At 41.7% G+C, this 24,948-nt stretch overlaps 1 protein-coding gene across 1 annotated transcript in view; it reads left to right on the top strand.

The window, feature by feature from the left end:
• Nucleotides 1–459: 459 nt before the first annotated feature.
• The window catches only part of ZC3H12B (zinc finger CCCH-type containing 12B), a 254,397-nt gene continuing 229,908 nt past the window's right edge, over nt 460–24,948 (top strand). The window contains exon 1 of the mRNA XM_056808714.1: nt 460–748. The gene's annotated coding sequence lies outside the window, so the exon portion shown is untranslated. The remainder of the gene's footprint in view (nt 749–24,948) is intronic.

Here is a 24,948-nt window from a genome sequence, read left to right on the forward strand (position 1 = left end):
AGTAGTATAAGGGGACCAACTAGCCACAGATTCATTGCTTCTTTCCTTGCAAGTGCCTGCTAATTATGGTTTCAAGTGCTCAAGCACTCTCCCAGAGCAAACAGCCAACTCTGTCCTCCCTCCCCCCAAAGAATGTGCCTTCCTTGAAGGAAGGCGAATGGCTAACTGGCCTGTTTCCCTTCTGTTTGGACACTTATTAAGCAGTCTCGGTGGGGAGGTCTTTGGTATACATCATGGAGAAGAAACAAAGTGTGGATAGGACAGCTCCCAACTGAATGATAAGTGAACTTGCTGCAATTCTTGATGTACTCCCATGACCCCATGTACTGGCTCCAATGGAGTCAGCATTTTTGTCCCTAATCTCGTACAAAGGCTTAGTTTGGCCTATTTTTGATCTTTTAGACAATAGCAAAAGTAAAAAGAATAGGAATAATGAAACGTGAACAACGTGCCTCTGACCCGAAAGGGGTAGCAAAATGTTGTAATTTAGTCATTTGGTATCATTTTTCTAGCCATTATGTATACTCTTGTGTCCTTTAGGGAATCCTCATTTCCAGGGTGGGGCTTCTATTGGGCCAGGGCAGAGATTTAGGATTCTTTTTTTTGTTCTTTAGAGGGAGGGGCAAATTTGGAGGCAGGAGTTTTTCTTTTCTTATAGAAGTTGAATTTCTTTTCATATGATAGGTCTGGGACCAGAAGTGCTGAGTTTAAATTCCATCTCTTCTACAGACTTCCTGGCTAACTTTGGGTAAGTTATTTATCTCCCTCCCCCCCTCTCCCCTTACCTTCTGTCTTAAAATCAATACTAAGTATAAGTTCCAAACTGGACTGGGGTTCCCTGGAAAGGTCTGGTTGGAATTTCCCTTTTCAAGCTGGAGAAACAAAGTCACACAAAGGTTCACAAAAGCAGCAGCATCAAAAGATCAGCTGAAGAGTGGTAAGGGCTAGGCAATGGAGGTTAAGTGACTTGCCCAGTATCACCCAGCTAGGAAGTGTCTAAGGCTAGATTGGAACCCAGGGCCTCCTGTCTCCAGATCTGGCTCTCTATTTCCTGAACTACCCAGCTGCCCCTTTCTTTTTAATTTTAACTACATTGCTTTTGTTTACATAAAGGCATTTTCATTTCACAGAATCAAAACAATCCATTTTATCTTCTGGAATCTGACCTGATGCTTATTTGATCAGAACTTTCTCCCTATCTATAGTTGTGAGATATAATTCCTTCTTTGCTCCTCTGACCTTTTATATCTAAGTCATATATCCATTTGGATCTTATCTTGGGAGGGGATGGGAAATGTTGACCTAAACCAGATTGTCTTCCAGATTACTCTCTAGTTTTCCTAGACATTTTTGTCAAATAAGGAGTCTTTATCTCCAAAGTTGGAATCTTTGTAAGCTCTGGAGTTACAAAGAAAGGCCAAAAAAAACGAAACCAAAATACCCAACACCTAACCTAGCCAGTGCTTTCAAGGAGGCTACAATCTAATGGTGAAGAGAACACACAAACAGCTATGTACAGATAAAATATGGGCAGGACAAGTTGGGGATAACCTGTACGGGAAGCCACTAAAATTGGGGGAGACTTAGAAAGACTTTTTATAGATGGTGGGAAATTTGCAAAGACTTGAAGGATGCCGGGGAAGCCAGGAGGCAGAGATGAGGAAGGAGACCATTCCAGGCAACGGAGACAGTCATTGAACATGGAACACCATGCCTGTGCTATTCTGGTTTTAGGTTTGTATGTTCTGTACCTAATCTGTCCCACTGATGAGACTCTATTTTTCAATCAAAACCAAGTAGTTTTGATAATTCGTGTTTTATAAGTAGAGTGCAGATCTGGTACTATAAGGGTCCCTTCTTCCCACTTTTTCATTATTTCCATTGAGGTTCTTGACCTTTTGTTCTTTAAGAGAATTTGGCTGTTGTTTTTTTCTAGCTCTAAAAAACAAGAACTTCTTTCGTAGTTGGCACTGATTAAGTAAATTAATTTAGGAAGGATTATCATTTTTATGATATTCACATGACCTACCCATGAGTATTTCATATTTCTCTAATTTTTTCTATAGTTGTATTCATATAGTTTCTGTGTATCATTTGGCTCTTTATCTATAATAATATAATATAAAAAATATATATATATAACACCTAGTATTATTAGGTAGATACCTAAACATTGTAAACATTTTGTAGTTATTTTGAATGGAATTTCTTTTCTTGTCTTTTCCTGATAGAATTTATTGGTAATATACCAAAATGCTGGTGATCTCTGTGGGTTTATTTCATATCCTGTGACTTTGCTGAAGTTTTTGCTTCAAATAAATTTTAATTGATTCTTTAGGGTTCTCTAAATAGACCATCATATTATCTACAAATAGTGATCGCTTTATATCTTAAGCACTTTGCTAGCCCTATCCCCTCAATTTCTTTTTCTTGTCTTATTGCTATAGCTACCATGTCAGATGATAACGGTGATAATGGACACTTTTATTTGCCCCTTCCCTCTTTCTTTTTTTTATTGGAAGGGCCTCTTGCCCTTTTCCATTATATATAATGTTGGCTTTGAGTTTTAGATAGCTGCTATTTACCATAATAATGAAGGATCCATTTAGTATAGTCCTGTGCTTTTTAGGGTTTATAATAGGACTAGGTATTGAATTTTGTCAACAGCTTTTTCAGCATCTATTGATGTATGTGGTTTTTATTCATTGATCTATTTTTTCTCTCTTTGGGTTGATGAACACATTTAGAAGTATAAATTTCCCCCTAAGGACTGCATTAGTTGCATCCAAAAAGTTTTATTATCTCATCGTTGTCTTTTCCTTTGATGAAATTTTCTATTTTTTCTGTGATTTGTTTTTCTGATTCTTTAGGATCAATTATATTGTCTTCATTTAATTTTTAATCCTTTATTTAAGGCTCTTTATTAAATATATATTTTATTATGTTGTGGTCAACAAAAGATCTCTTAATATTTTTCCTTTTTCTGTACTTGTTTGTGGGATTTTTATGCCCTAATACGTGGTCAGTTTTTGTAAAGGTGCCATACACAGCTGAGAAACAATTCCATTCCCATTCAGTATTTGCCAGAGATCTATTACACCTAACTTTTCAAAAATTCTATTCAGGTTCCTTGCCTTGCCTTGCCTTGCCTTGCCTTGCCTTGCCTTGCCTTGCCTGGCCTGGCCTGGCCTTGGCCTTGGCCTTCCCCTTCCCCTCCCCTTTCCCTTTCCCCTTCCCTTCCCCCTTCCCCTTCTCTATTCTAAAAGGAATACATTAAATTTATTGTCTATTTCTTCCAGTAAATCAATTAACTTTTTCTTTTAGTACTTAGGAGAGATGTTATTTAGGGTATATATATATATATACACACATACACATACATACATAAAGTGTTGATATTGTTTCATTATTCACTGTCTTTAAGCATTCTGTCATCATTTATCTTTTTAATCTTTTCTACTTTTACTGTTGTGCCATGATTGCTCCCCTGCCTTTTTGAGTTCACCTGAAAGCACAACAAATTTTACTCTCATTAACTGTGATTCTTTTTGTTTCATGCATATTGATATTAGGTCAACAACATATCGTTGAAATTTCTTGCTCGCCCATTCTGTTATTTTATGGGTGAATTCATCCATTAACATTCATGGTTATGACTGTTAATTGTGTATTTCCCTCTATCCTATTTTCTTGTTCTTTTTCTTCTCTTTGTACTCCAACCTAGTTTTTATAAAGTGGAAATAGAGCTTGAAAGACATGCTTAATGCTAATGATCTATTTGTACTCATTTGTACTTCTTGTCTTTCCATCATGTTGTATTTTATGTAATTTGTTTTACTTATAATTTGTGATTTCTTAAAATAGAGTAACCAGACTTTATTTTTGTTATGGTTTTCAGGTAGACTGATGATTCTTAGATTATTTCTCTTTGACATATCTTTCAGGTCAGTTTTTAGATACATTTACTTCTTACTTACTTACTTACTTACATTTACTTCTGTTTTCTTTTAATATTTTTTTGCCTCACCTTCTCAGTGATCTCAATAGTTTCTATACATTCGGTTATCTTCTCTGTGCAGATATCTTTGGTTTGTCAACCAATTAATGTTTATTAAGCACCTATTATGTTCCAGGCACTGCTAAGCACTGGGTGTATAAAGAATGGTAAAAGAGAAACCCTGCTCTCAGGCCCAGAGCTTCCAGTCTAATGGAGAAGATAATGACAAACAATTAATTATAGCATGTAAAAATGAGCTTTATACAGAATAAGTTAGAAATAATCCAGAGAAGGAAGGTGCTAGAATTAGGAGGAACCAGGAAAGGTTTCCTGAAAAGATGGGATTTTATCTGGGACTGGAAGGATGCCAGGGAATCCAGGAGGGAGCTATGAGGAAGGAATGCATTTCAGGCATGGAGAAGTCAGTTAAAATGTCTGGAGTTAGAAGATGAATGCCTTGTGTGAGGAACTACAAGGAAGCCAGGGTCACTAGGTTTGCAGAGTATGTGTGGGCTTGGGGTGTAAGGTTCAAGAAGCCTAGAAAGTTTGGGCAGGGGCTTGATTATGAAGGACTTTGAGGACCAAAGAGAGGTTTTGATATTTGACTCTGGGTGATAGGGAGACCCTGGGGTTCATTGAGCAGGGACCTATGGTTTACAAAGGTTACTTTGGCAGCTGAGTGGAGGATGGACCAGAATAGGGCTAGACGGGGAGCCTAACCAAAAGGTTATTACAAGGTCTGAAGTGATGAGGGCCTACACCAGGGTGGTGGCAGTGCCAGAGGAGAGAAAGAGGGCATATATGAGAGATGTTAGAAGGTTAAAATGGACTCTTCTTGTCAGCAGATTGGTTATAAGCTTTACCACTGCCTGGTGAATATCTAGCCCTACCTATACTATAAGTGTCTCAAACTTCACATATCCAGAATGGAATACGATCTGTTTCTCTTCCAAATTCCCCGATTAGTGTCGAGGGCACCAACTTACTTCTAATCAGCTACATTTAGAACCTTAGGGTCATCCTTCACTATTTCCCCTCTTTCCAATCCTCCATTCTTATTGATCTCACCTCCAAAATGTTCCTGGCATACACGCTCTTCTCTCTATTCATAGATTCTGCCGTAGTAAACGGGTCCTTATCATCTCATCTTTGAATGATTGCGAGAAACTTCTTATTGGTCTCCATGCTTTTCGTTCCTCCCTTCAGGCCATTCCCCTGTCACTTCCCAAATTGATCTTGCAAAACACAGAGCTGACTGTGCTACTCTTTGATTCAAAAGTCTTTAAGTGATTTCCTGTTACTTTTAGGAAAAAATATGAACTCTTCAACCTGACATTGAAAATCGATTTCGACCGTATAGAATTTGTAGCTTCCTTCAAATATAGCTCAGGTGCCTGCCACTTCTTATAGGCCTTTACTCATCTTCCTTGTTGTCAGTTCTCTTTCCCCTCTTGAAATGATTTTTATTTACTTAGAAGTTAAGTATTTTCTTTATATTCTTTTTTAAAAACCCCTACCTTCTCGAGTCAAGAACACATGTGATAACCAGTGGAATCATGCGTCGGCTATGGGAGAGGGAAAGGCGGGGGGGGGGGGGAAGGGGAGGGGAGGAAAAGAAAACGATCTTTGCTTCCAGTGAATAATGTATGAAAACGACCAAATAAAATAATATTAAAAAAAAAAACCCTACCTTCTATCTTAGGATCAATACTGTGTATTGGTTCCAAGGCAGTGAGGGTTGAGTGACTTGCCCAGGGTTACCCAGTTAGGAAGTGTCTGAGGTCAGATTTGAACCCAGGATCTCCCCCTCTGGGCCTGACTCTCAACCCACTGAGCCACCTGCTGCCCTACTATTTCCTTTTCTGTATCCCTCTCTGTTCATTTCTTTTTCTCCCTCCCTATCTGTCCTTCCAGTTCTCTTAGGTGCCTAAGAAGTACTTGTTCCAAGGCAGCTAGGTAGCTCAGTGGATAGAGGGCCAAGTCTAGAAAGAGGTTCAAATTTGCCCTTTTTTACATCCCTATCACTCTCCAGTGTCCAACTTGAACTTGTAGCAATAGAATTCTCCATTACCATGGAGCTAATTGAAACAAGTGAACACATTGGTCATGCCTGACAGTGTAGGCCTCGTTCTTTTTTATTCCCTGGTGTTCTGCCGGGAGGGAGAGAGGCATACTTCCCACCTAGTTCACTGAAACCATGATCGGTGGCTTTCCTTTACAGTTATTTATCTCTGCGTGTGCACGTTGTATCTCCCTAGTCAGATGCAAGCTCCTTGAAGACAGGCAGCGTACAGCAGGTTCTTGAAATGTGCTGGAGGAACAGCAGAAACCAATAATGGCTCATGTTGTTTTTTCCAAACCTACGGAAAAGCTGGGGGTCATTTCATCGATTAATTAATGAGCACTTGAGTATGGCATATAATTTATCTGCCATATGGCACTCAGACCAGCAGCAAAATGGTTTTGTCAGAAGGCACTGGCATGGGCTTCCCTAAAGACTGTGCTGTCTCCTTCAGGGTAATCGACCCCCAAACTCTTAGCATACTCCCCTTCCCCACTCTCCAGAGCTTGATTGGACCCTCTAGGTAGAGAGGGAACGAGCCCAACAATGAACAGTGCTAAGAGGGTGTGGAAATGAACTCTAGTTCCAAGTATAAATATAAAAAGAAGATATTAAATATAAGAAATAAGAGCCCTCATCCTTTCCATTTCTTGCCCTTTGTTGATAAACCCATTCAAAAGGCTTAAGCATCAGGGGCCATATCCTTTATCAAAATGTACAAGACAGGGCAGTTAGGTGGCTCAGTGGATAGAGAGTCAGACCTAGAGATGGGAGGTTCTGGGTTCCAATCTGGCCTCAGACCCTTCCTAGCTGGGTGACCCCGGGCAAGTCATTTCACCCCCATTGGCTAGCCCTTACTGCTCTTCTGCCTTAGAACCAATGCACATATTGATTCTAAGATGGAAGGAAAGGGGTTAAATTAAGAAAATTGTGTGGAATAACAATGGCCACATATTCACGTGGATAATCCATATGACCCAGTGCAGTGTTGAGAGGTTAACACAAGAAGCGTCTTCTAAAGGCTCATTATTGACATTGGAACCAGGAACCACCAAGAAGTGCTTGGATCTGGGCAGTGACGATACCAGGTACGGAACCTCCAGCCAAAGGTGTGGGACCTGTGGCAAGTGAAAATTTCAAAACAGCATGGTGGTCAGTATTGGTAGATAAGATGACAGTTACAGCAGATGGCTTTTTAATGGCAACAGTGGTTCAAGCTGCAAGTAGAAGCTCTTCCAATGTTCTCCTCGGATACACGCTAGGGTTGCTCTCTCTTTCTTTTGTACATATAGTGTTCTATTTGAAAGTTCAGGTTGGTGACACCCATTCAGGGCCCTGGCGCTTGTCTAAAGTTACTATGGAAAAAGGGTATACTGCCTTCTGAGACTCTGTTCTGGACAATGGGAACTAAGCGAAGACTTTTCTTTGTCTACATCCGGCACAAGTTTTACACTTTCTGGTGGTATCTTGGGCAGGTAAAATCTGTTTCTTACTAGGAGTCTCTGGTAGACTTAAGGAGGTCATGGGGTATCTAGTCTCTGCCATTGGTTTGAGTCCTCACTGATTGTGTTCCCCAAATTTATGGGTCCCTTGCACCCAAGCTCCACTTAACCATCGGATTCACTTTTACAACGGAGAATTTACTTCGTAGCTATAACAAACATATCCTACCTCCAATACCTACCTCAGAGGGCGTAATCCCCTTATATGCCCTGAGTCTCTGGAGAGAGGGTTGAGATTAGGTTCAAAGACAAATTCAATTCTTATAGCAGAGCCCTCCAGGTTCTAAGCCTAAAGTTCTCTCCCTCCTTACACACTCCCCACTCTTTACTTGCATCCTGGCACCCTGGCTTCTTAGAGCCAGCAACAACATTTCATCTGGGATTCTGAATTCAAGGTCACCATGACGTGAGCTCTTGGGTCTGGGAACTCTGCTCCCTGAACCTAGAACTGAAAAGGACAAACAAGCTGATTCTTGAGGCCACAGGACTAAAGATAGTGAGGTGGACCTTCTTTTCATGCCCCCCAGCCCTCCCCAGCTTCATTCACAGTGCTCTTGCTTTGGGTGAACTGATCTTTACCCTTTGGACATTACCAGAAAGAGAGGGAGACTGTCCTAGTCTGGCAGGTTTCACGGCAGAGCCTGTTCGAGCTATATAGTCAATGAAAAAGCAGATAGTCTCATCGAGGGAAACATGGATATCTTCTCCTAGAAGCAGAGCCTACAATCTCCCACATGAATTCCGCTATTTTGGTTCATTTGGGCACATGCAAAGCTCAGTTGCCTACTCTAATGGATTAATAGACTGTATTTAAATTAGAAAAATATCACAACCACAATCAGGAACTCATATCATGAAAAGGGATGACTTGATAAATATTTGTTAAGACCCTACTATGTGCCACACACAGTTCTAAATGCTGGGGATACAGAAAGAGGAAAAAGGCAGTGCCTGCTGTTAAGGAGCTTATGATCTAGGAGAGGAGACAATGTGTAACCAAATATATACAAAGCAAGCTATATAAGGGATAAAATAGGAGATAATGAATGAGGGAAGGCACTGGAATGGAGAAGGATTGAGGAAGGCTTCTGGAAAAAGTAGAACTTTAGTTGAAACTTAAGGAAGACAGGGAGGTCAATAGTTAGAATGGGGGAGGGAGCGCATTCCAAGCATGGGATACAGTCAGAGAGAATGCCCAGAGCTGAGAAATGCAACACAAGCCTATGTTGCTGGATCAGAGAGTACGTGTTGGGAAGGAAGGACTAAGAAAACTGAAAGGTAGGAGGGCTTTAAGCTATGAAGGACTTTAAACACCTAACTGGATTTTTGATCCTGGAGGCAATAGGGAGCCACTAGAATTTATCAAGTTGGGGTGGGGGTGGAGGGTGATGTGACATGTGAAATAATAGAAAAATCACTTTGGTGGTGGAATGTAGGATGGCTTGGAGTGAGGAAGAGACCTCAGGCAGGCTGACCCACCAGCAGCTTTTGTAATAGTTCTGGAGTGAAGTGATAAGGACCTGTACTAGATGAATGGCAGCATCAGTGCAGAGAAGGGGGCATATTGAGGAGGTGTTGCAGAGGTGAAATCAAAAGGCCTTGCGCTAGTATCTTGGAGATATAGTAGTGGGTGTGAGATAGTGAGGAATAATCTAGGATGACTCCTAGCTTGTGAACTGAGGGACTATGGAGATGGTTGTGCCCTTTACAATACTAGGGAGGGTTGGAGGTGGAGAAAGGTTTACGGGGGAAATATGAGTTCAGTTTTGGCCATAGTAAGTTTAAGATGCCTACTGGACATCCGATTCAAGATGTCTGAAAGACAATAGGAGATGCAAGATTGGAGGGTAGTAGAGAGTTTGGAGCAGGATAGGTAGATTTTCAAATCATCAATATAGAGATAGATGGAGATTAAATGCATGGGAGCTGATGAAATCACCAAGTAAAGTAGTATAGAGGGAGAAGAGAAGAGGAGAGAAGAGGACCTTAGGACAGGACCCTGAGGATCACTTGTGGTTAGAGGGCATGATCTGGAGAATGATGCAGCAAAGGAGACAGAGAAGGAGCGGTCAGATAGGCAGAAGGAGAACCAGGAGAGAGGGTGCCCTGAAAACCTAAAGAGAAGAGAGTATCAAGGAGGAGTGACTGAACAACAGTGTCAAAGGCTGCAGAGGTCTAGGAGAATGAGGATTGAGAAAAAGCCATTGAATTCAGTGACTGAGAGATTGCTGGGAACTTTGGAAAGAGCAGTTTTAATGGCGTCATAAGGTTGGGATTGTAAAGGATTACGAAGAGAGCAAGAAGCACCTCTTGTCTAAAACTTTTTTGAGTTTCGTTACAAAGGGTAGAAGGTATACAGTATGATAGTGGGGACAGTGTGATTAAGTGAGGGGTTTTTCATGATGGGCTAAGTCATGGTCAGGATAACATAAGACCTGGCAACTTCTACTCAAAATGAGAGAAAATCCGGGAATGCCATATTTCAAAAGACAAAAGATAAAGGCTTCCAAATAAAAAATAACTTAGCCTGTAAAGCTGGGTATTTTTCCACAGGGGGAAAATGAGATGTTAATGCAATGGAGAGCTTTGAAACATTTCTAGTAAAAAGACTAGAGCTATGCTGGAGCTTTAAATACAAACACAAGAGAAAGGGGAAACCTAGAAAAGTAAACTTAAATAATTTGAAGGTGTCATAGGATGATATATTGGGAACATTCTAATGAGTGAGAAGTGGCCCTTCAGAATCGTACTGCCTTCCAAGGGCATTGAGGGACTTCAGTAACAAAAGGAGGTCGTGGGATAGATTATTGGTTCTTTTCTGAGGGCTTGAAGAAGGACGTAGCTTTATTTGATAAGACAACAGACAAACAATATACAAAAGAGGTTGGAGGAGTTGGCTTCTAGTGAGCCTCACTTATATGAAACAGACAAAGGCCAACTGACTACATACATCATTTGGTGTAGAAATGCATCAGACTCAGCAGAGAAGCAAATGGGGATGGAACATGTGTGTTAAGAGGGAGAATAACACTGTGAATGAAAAAGAAGCAAAGGAAACTCAACGATCCTGAAAGGGAGGACTAAAAGGGAAGGGGAGGGAAGAAAAGAACTTGAATCTAAGTTAGGGCCTTAGAATTACCTCCCAGGCATTTGAGAAAATGGCTGCACAAATTGTGGTACACAATTGCAAAGGAATATTATTGCTGCAGAAGAAATGATGAATAAGATGACATCAGAGAATCATGGGTAGTATTTAAAAAAAAAAACCCTTACCTTCCGTCTTGGAGTCAATACTGTGTATTGGCTCCAAGGCAGAAGAGCGGTAAAGACTAGGCAATGGGGGTCAAGTGACTTGCCCAGGGTCACACAGCTAGGAAGTGTCTGAGGCCAGATTTGAACCTAGGGCCTCCCGTCTCTAGGGCTGGCTCTCAATCCACTGAGCTACCCAGCTGCCCCCCATGGGTAGTATTAAATAATTAGTGAATGAGCAGAACCAGGAGAGCTATTTAAACAATAACAACTTGTAAAGAGAAACAACTTTGGAAAGCATAAGAACTCTGATCAAAGCAATGACCATCTATTTCTCCAGAAGGCTGATGATGAAGTATGTTATATGCCTACTGACAGAGAGGACACAAGATGCGGAGACATACATTTTTGGATATGATCAATACATGGATTCTCTTTGTTTGGTGCTTATTTATTACAAAGGTATCCTCCCCTTCTTTCTCTCTGATCTAATTGGGGGAAGAAGGAAGTTAAGGCTTGTAATTCTCCTCACCATCACCACCACCAAAATAGGGCCATTGAAAACCAATTTTTTAAACCTTCACCTTCTGTCTTAGAATTGAGACTGAGTTCCAAGGCAGGAGAGTGATAAGGGCTAGGCAATTGGAGTTAAGTGACTTGCCCAGGGTCACAGAGCTAGGAAATGTCTGAAGTCACATTTGAACCCAGGACCTCCCATCTCCAAACGTGGCTCTCTATCCACTGAGCCATCTAGCTGCCCTCAACATTTTTTTTTAAACCCTCACCTTCCATCTTGGAGTCACTACTGTGTATTGGCTCCAAGGCAGAAGAGTGGTAAGGGCTAGGCAATGGGGGTGAAGTGACTTGCCCAGGGTCACACAGCTGGGAAGTGTCTGAGGCCAGATTTGGACCTAGGACCTCCCATCTCTAGGCCTGGCTCTGCCCTCAACATTTTTAAAGAGCACAGAAGAGAAGAAAAATTATTTTCCATGTAATCACAAAGAGAACAAACAGTTTTGAAAATAACATAGAAATTTATTTTTCTATTTACTATATATTTATTTAAAGGCAGTGGTCTGATGAGAGGATTCATAGTTTGATGTAGAATACTCAGTAAGTGTTCTGCTGGGTCTGCTTTTTGGGCATTTAAATTCACAATAAAATGGTTCACACTATGTAGCTGTGGTTTAGAAGCACTATGGACCGAGAGCTTTGTAGTTTGACTCACTTCTCTTGGAGGGAGCAGGAGAAAGGGCATGGCTGGGAGCTCACTCCTTCCCAGCCCGTCTGTAAAAGGGGTATCCCGCCTGCGATCTGTAGCGTTCTGCTTCCTCAGATATCCACAGTCACAGAGGACAGTTTTTAGCAGCTCAGAACAAAAACACTTAAGGGTGAAGATAGCTCAAGTTCACACCCACTGGCTTGGCCTTTTCCCGCCAAAGATCATCTGAAATAGCAAGTGGCCGATAAACCCGTAGATACACACAAAGCGAAGGCAGGGCCGTTACACAGATTATAAGAGAGCAGAAGAGATCCGAGTGCGTGCATTCCACCAAGGGGAAATCCTCTCTCTGAAGTCTCTAAGGAGGCAAGCTGTTAGGAAATATGTTGAGGAGCAGCTTCTTCTCGATGTCTGTAGCTTCCAAACTCTTTATATGTGTTTCTCTCCACAAGACAATCTGGAACCATGCATGCCTCTCCCCCTAAAAGCTCTTCTTGTTCCAGCTTTCTCCCTTCTGCAGCTATATGTGAGTGTGTCACATTGCACTCAGTATTCTCCCCATCATCCGGCTGGTCCTGCTTCCAGACCAGCCCCCTTCACATCAGCGGAGGAAGCAACATCTATAATGAGAGAACCAGCTGCAAAACAATTGTCATCCAACCTAGCACCTGAGGCAGGGATGGGAAGTAGGCTAGCATGTGCCACACAAGTCAGACCACCATCACTACCGGGACCCTTGTTGAGCCCTCGTACCCTGAGGGAGGCAGCCCGAGGCCCCGAGCACAAGAGCCGTCAGAGTAGCAATACCCCCAAACCGTTAGACCTGTTTCCAACCAAGCCCCTACAGTCCTTGTTGAAGGAAGGAATCATTTTGGAGAGAGGGTGCACCTTCCTCATCACCACTGATGATAACTACTGACCAGCTGCCACCAGTAGTCATGGCAGCACCTCCCAAAACAATGGTCCTCCTTTAAAAAAAATCCTCACCTCTGTCTTAGAATTGATGTCGGTTCCGAGGCAGAAGAGAGGTAAGGGCTATACAATTGGGGTCAAGTGACTTGCCCAGGGTCACACATCTAGAACTTGTCTAAGACCAGATTTGAACCCAGGACATCTGTTTTTGGGTCTGGCTCTATCCACTGAGCCACCTGCTTTTACCAACAGCCATCACCTTGGGTAGTAACCTATGGGCAGATGCCACCTGTCAGCTGCTCTGCAAGTGCTCCAGTCACAATTACCCAGAAAATTCCTGTCCCCTAAGTCCTTGACACAGTCAAAGGGTGCATCATCAAAAACCAATAGGATTCTATCACTGGAAATGCATCATTCATTCACCAACTCAGAATCGTGTCTCCTTCTACTTAGCATAGCAGCATGCAAAACTCCCCAGGCTTGGTTGGAAGCCCAGTTCAAAAGGTCCCTGTGTTCTGTGATTTCTAAGCCTTTAGCATTACCCAGCCTCCCTTGCCCTGCCCCAAATCCCACCGATGTGCCCTCAACCTCCAAATCAGAGACTGTGTCTGGATGGAGCAAAGTCACTGAGCTCTTATCTCCCCAGGACTAGGCACATTCATCTGCCACTGCATGTCTTCTTCCTGTCCCCTTTTGCATAGGAGAACTGGAATCAAAGCCACAGTGCCCTTGTCTGGGGGAAATGTGCCATCTTACCGTCCTCCATCGTCATGGCCCTAATTCTCTTCTCTGGCCTGATTTGCATTGCCTTCTCCGTTCGAATGGAAGACTCTCAAGTGCCATGAATCTCCCTTTTGTGTTTGTAGTTGAAGCTCTTCACCTAGTGTTTGGTACCCACAGCAGTCGACTATGTGCTTCTGCTTTCTCATTCATTCATTTGTTCATTTGTTGTCAGGAAATGGCTTAGGATTCTTGAAAGCATTGTGCCAGTCATTGAGCAAGCATTTATTAAAGCCTACTGTGAGGGCAGCAAGGAGGCTCACTGGAGAGAAAGTCAGGCCAAGAGATGGGAAGTCCTGGATTCAAATCTGACCTCAGACACATCCTAGGTGGGTGACCCTGGACAAATCACTTCACCCCAATTGCCTAGCCCTTATGACTCTTCTGTCTTGGAAATGATACTTAATATTAATTCTAAGACAATAAGTAAGAGGTTTTAAAAAACAAAACCTACTGTGTGTCAGGTACTCTGTTAAGCAATGAGGAAAAATCCGCCCCTGCTCTCAGGGGGCTCACAGTTTAATAAGGGGGACAACACATGAACAGCTGTGTACAAACAGAGGGTAAATTGGAGGTAATGGTAGAGAGATGGCACTACAAAGCTGGAAAGGATTCTTGTAGGAGGTGAGACTTCAGCTGAACCTTTTAAAAAAACCCTTACTCTCTGTCTTAGAATGGATAGTAAATACCAGTTCCAAGGCAGAAAAGCAGTAAGAGCTAGGCAATTGGGGTTAAGTGACTTGTCCAGGGACACCTAGCTAGGAAGTGTCTAAGGGCATATTTGAACCCAGGACCTCTGTCTCCAAGCTTGGCACTCTATCCATGGAGGCACCCAGCTGTCCCCTTCAGCTGAGTCTTGAAGGAAGCCAAGAAAGTGCTGAGAAACTTCAAGGAGACCAGTGTCACTGAATTACAGGGTGTGTGGGAGGTGAGGAGGAAGGTGTGAGAAGATTGGAAAGGTAGGAAGCAGCCAAGTTATGAAGGACTTTAAAAGCCAAACAGAATTCTATATTTGATCCTTGAAGGCAAGAAGGAGCTACTGGGATTTTTTTGAATAATGGACTCCATTTAATATTCAGTAAGGGTACCTTAAAAAGACCCCGAAGAAAAATAAGAGAGGAATAAGAAGGGAAGGGGGAGAGAGGAAAGTAAAATAAGGGTGGGGCTTAGGGGGGACTGATTAAAAACAGTACACTGGTATAGAAGAAAATAGTGAAAGAGGAAAGGGCAGGACTAGGAGAGAAAATCAAAATGTTGGGGAATACACAGGTAGTGATCATAACTCTGAATGTGAATGGGACGAACTCACCTGTAAAGCGGAAGCAAATAGAGTGGATTAGAAACCAAAACCCTACCATATGCTGTCTACAAGAAACACACATGAGGAAGGTAGATACGCATAGGGTGAAAGTAAGAGGATGGAGCTAAATCTATTGGGCATCAACTGAGAAAAAGAAGGCACAAGTCACAATCATGATATCTGCCGAAGCCAAAGTAAAAATAGATCTAGTTAAAAGGGATAGGGAAGATAATTACATTCTGATAATATCAGTACTCAACATGTATGCACCAAATGGCATAGCATCCAAATTTCTAAAGGAGAAAGTAGTGGAGCTCAAGGAGGAAATAGATAGAAAAACTATACTAATATTCAGTAAGGGAAGTGGCTCAGTGGATAGAGCATCAGGACTGGAGATTTGAGGTCCTGGGTTCAAATCTAACTTCAGATACTGGGCAAGTCACATAGCCCCAGTGGCCTAGCCCTTACAACTCTTTCTGCCTTATAATCGATATTGATTCTAAGACAGAAGGTAAGGGTTTAAAAATATGCATTAAGGGACTTATGCTTTAGTCAGATCAATGTAACAGTTGAGTAGAGGATGGACTGGAGTGGGGAGGAGATTGAGCCAACTAGTTAGTACAATAGATAGAAGTTAGGAAGATCTGAATTCAAATATGCCTTGACCACTGTCTGCCTCAGTTTCCTCATCTGCAAAATGGAGATTGAAGAAGGAAGTGGAAGCAACATTGATCATAGATGGCTTTCTCAAGGAGTTTAACCACAAATTGGAGAAAAAATATAGGATGATGGCTAGCATGAATGGATGGATCAAACGAGGGTTTTGGGAGAATGGGAAAGACTTGAGTGTGTTTAAGATAGCAGAGGACCAGCCAGTAAGACAGGGAGAGATGGAAGATAATCATAAGAGTGAGGATGACGGGGAGGTGAATCTCCTGGAGAAGATGAGAGGGAAGGGGATCACTCATGCTGGTGGGAAAGTTTGCCTTAACAAGGAGAAAGACCACCTCCTCTCGTGAGACAGGTAAAGAGTAGGAAGTGGCAGGAGGCATCTGAGCAATGTGAGAAGGGGGGAGTGTGAGAGCCATGGGAGATTTGAAAAGTTTGAAAAAACTACAGTGATGAGTGGGAAGGTGCCATTTAGGGAGATATAAAAGGATCGCCTTTCTCCAGTTGACATTATGTTACATAAATTCGTAGTGGACCCAGTCAACATAGTTTCAATAATTTCTTCCAGCAAGTTGGAACTATGCCCGAAGGGTGCTAAAAGACTGTCTGCCCTTTAATGCAGCCATAGCACAAAGGTATGATTCTTATAACCAAGGAAAAGTGTTCTAAATTAAATAAAATTTAAAAAAAAATAATTTCCTCCATCTTCATTCAGCAGATGGTAGGCATAACCCAAGGCTGAAGTTTGGCAGGACCAACTCTGATATGATAAAGGGGCAAGGAGCTCAAGGGAAGGGAATAATGTAGTGTTGAACTGGTTCACTAAGAGGTCAAGGTGAGGACAGGGAAGGGATGAAAGTGTATATAGCCAGTGCCCGAGTGATGGCCCAGGAAAGTCCTCTGGGGTCAAGAGGGGGACTGGAGGTTTAAGTGAGGCTGAAGAACGGATTTCTTGGCTCTAAGATGGAGGGAAAAGTTGGATGACAACAGGGAGTTCTGGAGTTAACAGCAGAGTAGTACATTGGTAGGTGATGTCAAGATCAAAGGTATTTCTGTGTTTTGCTGAGCTGGGTATCATCTAGTCTCCCCAACAGGCCAGCCTCTTTTTCCTGTTCATCTCTGGATCTAGCTCATCCTGTATGTAGATACTGTCTATCTCGAATATACAAATACATGCATACACAGACATATTCACATATATAGACACACATGGCCAAACTCAGTGCAGTTCCCGCCTAGTTCTACGTCATGATCTTACCATTCATTTTTTGTCTGCTTTGATTTTCCAGGGAAGATGTTCAAATCAATCTCTTTCAAACAAGTTTGATAGCATTTTCAATCTCCTTTGCTTATATGCTTCAACAAGGGTGGTTGCATCCTTCGCCCCTTTGTTCATTTGTGATTGGAATGGTGTCTTGTCTGTGTTTCCGTGCCCTCCTTTTCTTCCCTCAGTCCTAAATGAAGCTGTCCTGTCCAGTTTTATAAACAGCAGCCAGAGTTCTAAAAAGTGCCGAGAACCATAATTTATATAATTTAAAGAGATTTCTTCTTATTGGAAGGGACCTCAGGAAGCATCACAGTTCGGTGTATACCCAACTGAGAACATTCCCAATGATATCATCCAACCTTTGCTTAAAGTCCCTTAGATATGGGGAACTCACTACCTACCTTGATAGCCCTAAGGGTTAGGAAGTTTTTTTCTTTGTATAAACTAAAAATCATCCTCTCTTGCTTCTTATCCTAATGTAGAATATTGAGGGAAAGAGTTATTGAGAGAAACCAAGTGATTTTTTAGTCTAATTTGTTCCATTTAGTTCCATTAGATTCATTCTAGGAACTATTGAATCAATTTGTCATCATAGTCAGCAAACTATTAAGTGGTCCAGGCACTGTGTTACGTGCTGGGGATACATAAAGAGACAAAAGACAGTCCTTCCCCTCAAAGAGCTCACAATCTAATGGGGAGCCTCAGATACTTTCTAGCTGTGTGACTCCGGGCACTGAACCTTGATTACCTAACCCTTGTTGCTCTTCTGTCTTATAAATGATATTAGGGGGCAGCTAAGTAGCACAGTGGATAGAGAACCGGGAATGGAGATGGAAGTCCTGGGTTCAATCCTGGCCTCAGACATTTCCTAGCTGTATGACCCTGGGCAAGTCACTTAACCCCACTGTCCAGCCCTTACCACTCTTCTGTCTTGGAATCAATACTTAGTATCAGTTCTAAGAGATAAGGTATGGATTTTTTTAAAAAACTGATGCTAAAACAGAAAGTGTTTTTAAAAATCTAGTGTGGATACAAGTAAATATGTATAAGCAAGCTATAAAAGGGACTGGGAAGGGTTTTCTGTAGAAGATGGGAATTTAGTTGGAACTTGAGTGAAGCCAGTAAGCAGAAATGAGGAGGGAGAGCATTCCAGACCTAGAGGAAAGCCAGAGAAGATGCCTAAAGCTGAAAGCTGAATGTCTTGTTCAAGGAATAGAGGAGTACGTGATGGGGAGAAGGATAAAGAAAACTGGAAAGGGAGGGTAAGGATTACATTATGAAGGGCTTTGAATATCAAACAGATTTTTGATATTGTCCCAGAGATGATAGGATTTTTAACTCAGTACTTTTAAAGTTATTGTGTCAACCAAGAAAACAGCCCTAAATACTATATATTCCTATTTGGACTTAGTTTTTAGATATAGTACTACTTATGAAATAAATTCTCTGAATGATTCTTTTTATTTATTTATTTAAAACTCTTATTTTCTGTCTTAGAATCAATACTAAGGCAGAAGAATGGTTCTAAGGCAGAAGAGTGCTAAGGGCTAGGCAATGGGGGTCAAGTGACTTGCCCAGGGTCACCCAGCTAGAAAGTGTCTGAGGCCAGATTTGAACCCAGGACTTCCTGTCTCTGGGCCTAGCTCTCAATCCACTGAGTCACCCAACTATCCCCTTTAAGTGATTCTTAAAACACAACATTTTAAGTCAAATGTCATTATGCCTTGAAGACAAACATGATTTTCTTCCTAAAATTTTCTATTGATGCTCTGAAAAACATCACTGTTACTTCTCACAGATTCTCTCCTCCCCCAACTCTTACCATAGTACTCTTCCTTGTAATAAAAAATATTGTCAAATAAAACGAATGAACAAATTGACCATGACTAAAAAGTATGCCTACCTCTTGGATCTTTGCCTTGTTGTGGCAGAGAGGCTTGAATAACTCAATGAAATATAAGCTAGAGATACTCAATATGGACAGGTCATAGTGGAAAGTTCTGGCAAAAGGTGATCCACTGGAGAAGGAAAGAGCAAAGCACCCCAGTACCTTTTCCAAGAAATAATACTTGGTCAGAATTAAAATGATAAAAGAGGGGGGCAGCTGGGTGGCTCAGTGGATTGAGAGCCAGGTCTAGAGATGGGAGATTCTGGTTTCAAATATGACCTCAGACACTTTCTATCCCCATTGCCTAGCCCTCCTTGTTCTTCTGCCCTGGAACCAGTACACAGTATTGATTCCAAGATGGAAGGTGAGGTTTTTTAAAAAATTATAAAAGAGATCACTCTGAAAGATGAGCTCCTCACATCTGAAAAGTGTCTAACTGAGGGAGAGTGGAGGACAGCTACAAATACCTCCAGAAAGAATGAAGTGGCTTGGGGTAGCTAGTCGACTCAGTGGATAGAGAGGCAGGCCTAGAGACAGGAGGCCCTCAGTTTAAATCTGGCCTCAGAGATGGAATTCAAGATGATGGAGTTAAAGTGTAGTACTCAGTATAACAGCAAATTTGGAAGACTCAACAGTGGCCAATAGATTGGAAAGGATCAATTTAGGTCCTAATCCTAAAAAAGGGCAATGTCAAATAACCAAATAATTGTGCTTATCTCACATGCCAGAGAGGTCATGGTTAAGGTTCTGCAAACTAGGCTTTAGCACTATGTGAACTGAGAATTACAAGAAGAGCAGGCTGGTTTCCGAAGAGGAAGAGGAACTAGAGACCAAATTGTCAACATTTGTTGGATTGCGGAGAAAGTAAGGGAATTCCAGAAAGCCATGTACAGTAGGACCTCGTTTTACATGACCAGAGCATTCTAAGACCCTTTACTTAAGTTGAAGATCACCCATAATAACCAATCCCATTATTTAACAATTATTCCTTAGATGAACATACCTAGGTACTTTGTGACTTTTCGTAGGCTTATCAGAGCTGCCAGCATCATGACTCTTGTACTTTGGGACTATTATTAGTAGTCATATAGCACCAATGAAGTAAAGAGAAACACTACTCTAACGTGGATAGGACTTGTTACAAGGGAGAACTCTGGACAAAGACCAACGTGGGAGCTAATGTTTGGTGCAAACCAATGGAATGGCTCACACTAAAACTCCTCAGAGTGAGAATGAGGGTGCTGGGAGACTTTATGCCACTTGGGAAAATGGCATAGTTAATAGCAATAGTAATAGTAAATAGCACATAGTTAAGTTTTTTTGTTTTTCAAAAATTTCTGCCTTTATTTTTTCAATCGCCAAATGTGTGTACCTGAATTTATGTAGGTTGAGATTGTGTAAAGCAAGGTACTACTGTACCTCCGCTGCATTGACTACAGTAAAGCCTTTGCCTGTGAGGTCCATGTAGTCACTAAGGCCTTTCCAGTAGCAATGTATGGCTGTGAGAATTGGATTTTAAGAAAGCTGAGTGCCATAGAGCTGATGCCTTTGAATCATGGTGCTGGAGAAGACTTTTGAGAGTCCCTCATCAAGGAGATCAAGTGAGTCAACACTTAAAGGAGTTAATTCAGATCATTCACTGGAAGGTCAAATACTGAAACCGAAGATAAAATACTTTGGCCACACAGCGAGAAGATGGGAGTCATTGTTAAAGACCCTGATGTTGGGAAAGATTGAAGGCAAAAGGATGAGCTAGAGAATGCCATGGAAGCAGTGAACATGAGCTTGAACAGACTTGGGAAGAAAGTCGGGGCTAGAAGAGCCTCCCATGTTATAATCCATGGAGTCGTGGATGAACTACTCAACCACCACAACAAAAAGTATGACTCATCCGCATCCACACCTCTCATCCATTCCCTCTCTGGTGAAAGATGGGGCCATCTATTTTCTGAAGTTGTGATTGGTCACTGCCATGTTCAGAGGTGTGAAGTCTTGGAATTTCATGGGTTTTTTCCTTCCAGAGGAATGCACACTGAGTCTTTAATGAAAAACTAAGCGATGATGCATTCAATGTTCAGAATTCCAACAATTCTAGAGTAACATAACGACACTATACGTTAAGGTATTCCTATAGTGTTCAATCAAATCAAATTCACCGTCACTTAAGGTGAGTGATATGTATAGTTCCACAAAAGTGGCATCTCTCTACTGAAGTATCTCATTTTGTGGGTACCACCTTCACTTAGCCATAGTGTCCCTCACCTAGGCTTCCTTATCCCACATGATCTTTTCCCATGGCTTTCCATAAGCCCTACATAGAGGATCCACTGAATGTGGCGGAGGTATTCCTCAGCTTCACTTGATACTAAATGCATATCCTTGCAACACTTGAGCCATCCTTTGCTTGTGTCCATTGGATGTGACTAGCCCATCTTCTTTTGTGGTCATATATGATGGCCAAAGAGTGTCCTTCTCACTAGGAGCTACAACTCTAGACTCACATGGACCAGGTTCTTTCCTGAGGGAGTCTGACCCTAAAGAGAGGAGATAAATATTTTTTATATTCACTGGCTTATTTCTGCTCCCACCATAGAGTTTTGAGAAAAATCCTTAAAAGCTTAAGGTATGAAAAATCTCTAGAGTTTCTCTTTAAAAGAGATTAATGGGAGAGAGCTAGGTGGCTCAGTGGGTAGAGTGTCAGGAGACAGGAGGTCCTGGGTTCAAATGTGGAATCAGATACTTCTAGCCATGTGACCTTGGGCAAGTGCCTCCTCACAACTGCCTAATCCTTGCCTTTTTGTCTTAGTTTTTACAGAGAGGGTTTTTAAAAAAATTAATTCTAAGAATTGATACCAAGACAGAAGGTAAGGGTTTAAAAAGTGGGGAGAGATAGCTCAGTGGATAGAGAGCCAGGCCTGGAGTCTCTAGGTCCTTGATACAAATCTGGACTCAGACATTTCCCAGCTGTGTGACTCTGGGCAAGTCACCTAAAATCAATTGCCTAGCCCTTACCTCTCTCTGCCTTGGAACCAATACTTAGTATCAGTTATAAGATGGAAGATAAGGGTTTTTTTTAATGCTTAAGACATGGCTGGGCACTCTAGAGTCCTTCTTTAAAAGGAATTAACAGGGGAAACTTATGTGGAAATTTGTTATTAAAATATTTTAAAAATAAAAGAAATTAACAGGTTCCATACTCAGTGTTCAAAATAGATGTCTGGTATAAAACAGTTCTTTGATTCCTCTACCACATACCAAAAAATGCTTAAAACATAGAAGACTCAAAATATTGCATTAACAAAATACTTAGAACATAAAATAATAACCCATCATATCCATTATATTATCCTGAAAGGTAAAAGTACTTTTGGAGTCTGCTAAATAATCATTTTTCACTTTCCCCTCTGATGTGACTTGTCTCTGCACCTTGTAGATCCATCTCTCCTGGCAACACAGGTGTAGTTTGGTCCTTTGTAATATTTTCAGCTATGGCATTCTTCTTCTCCTCTTAGAAGTAATGTAGTTGCAGGAACACCCCCTCCTGGATAGCAAGCACTCAACTCAAGAACCCAGAAACCCTCCAATCCATGAGGTTGGTCACCTGTACTCAGGGGCACCCCCCCCCCAATAGAACAAGCAGACTGTGACTTTAAATCTTTTAGTTTCGGGCTTGCAGAGGCAAGTACGTGTACTCAAAACCACAGTGGCCTTGGAGGAAGGGGTGCAGACAGACACAAAGGAGAAAAACATCTCTTCCTTTCTGAAAGTCCAAAGGAGAATAGAGAGGGCTGTAAATGACTTTCTTAGAAGAGTGAGAGGAAGTAGTTTATTCTCAATTCTTCTTAAAGTCCACTGAATGGGCAGTTCTTTCTGGATCATTGGCCAAAAATCGGATCAATCAAGGGACCAAAGAACCGACTGGGAGCCATTGGTGTCCCACGGCCTTTAACTAGAGGGCCAGATTGCTTGCCCATTTCCATGGGAAGTGCTCCAGGCCATCCCCCTGCATCTGTGCCCGGGTTGATGTCTTTTATACCACTTCTTATGAACATGTGAGTACTATGTGTTTGCAAGGATGCGATTTTCCCTGAGAACTTAATTGGTATAGCATTAAAATGTGTGAATTAAATGTGATCGTATTGTTTTTATTACATTTGTTTATCCTAGCCGTGAGTGCTGACAATTCTCCAGCTTTATTTTTTTTTAAAGAACATTTTTAATTGAATCCCTTCAAGTCTTTTGTGTGCTTTGACAGGGTAATTCTTAGATATTTTATGCATTTTCTAGGTATTTGAAATGGGATTTCACTTTCTATTCTTGTTTCTTGTTTTATTATCTAGAAACACCATTAAAAAAATTTTAAACCCTTATGTTCTGCCTTAGAATCGATACTAAGTATTGATTCCAAAGCAGAAGAGCAGTAAGGGCTGGGCAATTAGCGTTAAGTGACTTACCCAGGGTCACCCAGCTAGGAAGTGTCTGAGGCCAGATTTGAACGCAGGACTTCCTGACTCCAGGCCTGGCTCTCCATCCACTGAGCCACCTAATGCCACTGATTCTTGAGAACTTATTTTGTAATCTGAAATTTTGTGGAAGCTGTTAATTGTCTTAGCCAGTGTCTTTGGTGATTCCTTAGGATTTCCAACAAACCGCCATACCGCCAGCAAATAAGGATACTTGCATGTCCTCTTTACCCATTGTTATTTCTTTCATTCCTTTCTCTTGTCAAACAGAAACAGTGGCGCGTTTAAAGGAGCTTGGATACTTTTTCTGCATCCATTGGAATGAGCAGGGGGTTTGAATGCTTTCATTTCTAATGCAATTAATTATGTTTGTTGTTGTAAGTATTGAAGCGTCTTGCCTCCCTGGTAGACATCCCACCTCCATATTAAGGCTTCCTTCCTTTTCATCTCCCTCTTTCAATCTTCCCCATCATTATCTATTCCTCGTAGGGCCTTTTCTCTGAGACCAAAGGGGTCACCTTTTCCTCATTGACACACCTTGATTTGCCCCCAGCACATCACACATTTCTCTCTATTCCCTTGGCCTCTCCCTTTCCTGTGTTTCATGTACCCTCCCATGTTGTAATGGCACAGTGGATTGAGTGCTGGACTTAGAATCAGGAAGGCCTGAGTTCAAATCAGGGCTCAGACATTTACTGTGTGACCCTGGGCACAACATTTGTTTACCTCAGTTTCCCCCTCTGTAAAATGAGAATAATATCAACTGAGAGAATCACTGTAAAGCACTTAGTAGCACAGTGCCTGGCACATAGTAAGTGCTTTTATTTTTCTCATTAATGCACTCCCACAAAACAAAGATTGATTCACCGGTAGTCAGGGTGTCACTAGGTATCGCCCATAATGCCGCTTCAGCTTTTCTGCCTTCACCCCTGTCTCTCACTGGTCTCGGTGCTGTTTCTCCCTTGGTATTGTGTTCTTGGCTTCTGCATTTATGCACTCCTTTGGCATTTCTGCTGTTTGGAGTGTTCGAGAAGCACACAACCTCCTCAGTTTGGGGTTTCTTTCTAAAAGCATTTCAAATGCCTCTTTATTATTGACTATTAGTGAATGTGAATTATTGTCCTTTCTCGTGGATGGTAGAGCTCCAATTTGCACAGCTAAATCCTGATCTCCACTGAGAGTTTTTTGGAAAACATGATTCCATTCTTTCCTATGTTTTCTCTCTCTGTCTTTTTCAACCTTCCCCTTCTGTCTTCGAATCAATACTGTGTATCGGTTCCAAGGCATAAGAGTGGTAAGAGCTAGGCAATGGGGGTGAAGTGACTTGTCCAAGGTCACCCAGCTAGGAAGTGGCTGAGGCTAGATTGGAACCCAGGCTCCTCACCTCCATCTCCATGCCTTTTCTCTATCCACTGAGCAACCCAGCTGCTCTTTCTGTTCATTATTATGGCAATACAGGCTATAAATTCTGCTCTCAGAATTCTCACATTCCACAAAATCCTCTGTCTCTGTCTCATCAAATGTTGGATCATTTCCCTTTATTTTTCAGTATTTATTCATAGATGCCTGAACTTGTTTACGAGATTTGGATGCCATATTTCCTTCTGTTGTTAATGTTTTCTCTGTTGATTTATCTG

This window comes from Monodelphis domestica, chromosome X (assembly GCF_027887165.1).
Source record: "Monodelphis domestica isolate mMonDom1 chromosome X, mMonDom1.pri, whole genome shotgun sequence".
NCBI lineage: Eukaryota > Metazoa > Chordata > Mammalia > Didelphimorphia > Didelphidae > Monodelphis > Monodelphis domestica.